Source organism: Tupaia chinensis, unplaced genomic scaffold, assembly GCF_000334495.1.
Source record: "Tupaia chinensis unplaced genomic scaffold, TupChi_1.0 Scaffold143645_1, whole genome shotgun sequence".
Taxonomy (NCBI): Eukaryota; Metazoa; Chordata; class Mammalia; order Scandentia; family Tupaiidae; genus Tupaia; species Tupaia belangeri.
The window spans coordinates 95642-96553 of record NW_006203493.1 but is presented as its reverse complement, the minus strand read 5'-3'; positions in this window follow the sequence as shown (position 1 = coordinate 96553).

The following is a 912-nucleotide window of genomic DNA, read 5'->3' as shown; positions in this document are numbered from 1 at the left end:
TATAGGGTGCATGTGCTCACCAGAAAGACAGAGAGACAGAAGACAAGAAATCACCCCCGAGGGGGGATGGCCATGCCGCAATTCCTTCTCCTCCATTCTCCTCTCGGGATCTTGGGCATGCACACACACGCGTCCGGCGTGAGTTTAAGCCACCTAGTCTGGGACTCAAACCATGGTCGACTACATGGGAGTCCAGTGACATAGCCATTACGCCAACTGCTGGTTCCCTGAAAATAATACTTTTCTCTTTAAATTGCTGTTCATTTTATTTTATTTTTATATGTATGGTAACAATGAGCACCAATTTTTTTGAAGTTTAGATTATTCCTTTCATGAGAGCAAGAGACAGAGATAGAGCAGGAGGAAGGCGAGTACCCTCAACATAGTCTTTTCTGGATCTCCTTGAGCCTTCCTAGCCAGCCAGGATCATGGGTGTGCGTCCCATGTTACAGAACTCAGGATCTCACATAGATCCAGTATTACTTGAGCAGTACATTAGTATGGCACCAAGCCAGGTCCAGGGCACCTTTAGTGTGATCTTGTCTTTAAGAGGAGTTTCTCCAATGCTTCCCTATTACATATAATGGTCACTTTTTATTTTATATTTTTTATTATATATAAGGAATTACTTTTTAAATTTTTTATTTCTTTAATAGTCATAGATAACACCACAAAACACTTAATATTCAATGTTATAATCAAGTATATCATTATTTTTTCTTGTTTTTTGGTGTCTTGGTCTTGCATAAATAATAATTAAATATTAACAGACTTCTACATGACAGATGCTATTTTTAGTGCTTTACAAATGTTATCTTATTTAATACTCACATCAAATCTGTGTATTATTAATGTCTATTCTAAAAATAAACTACCTGAGACATGAGAAGCATTTGTCTAATTGTCTACAGT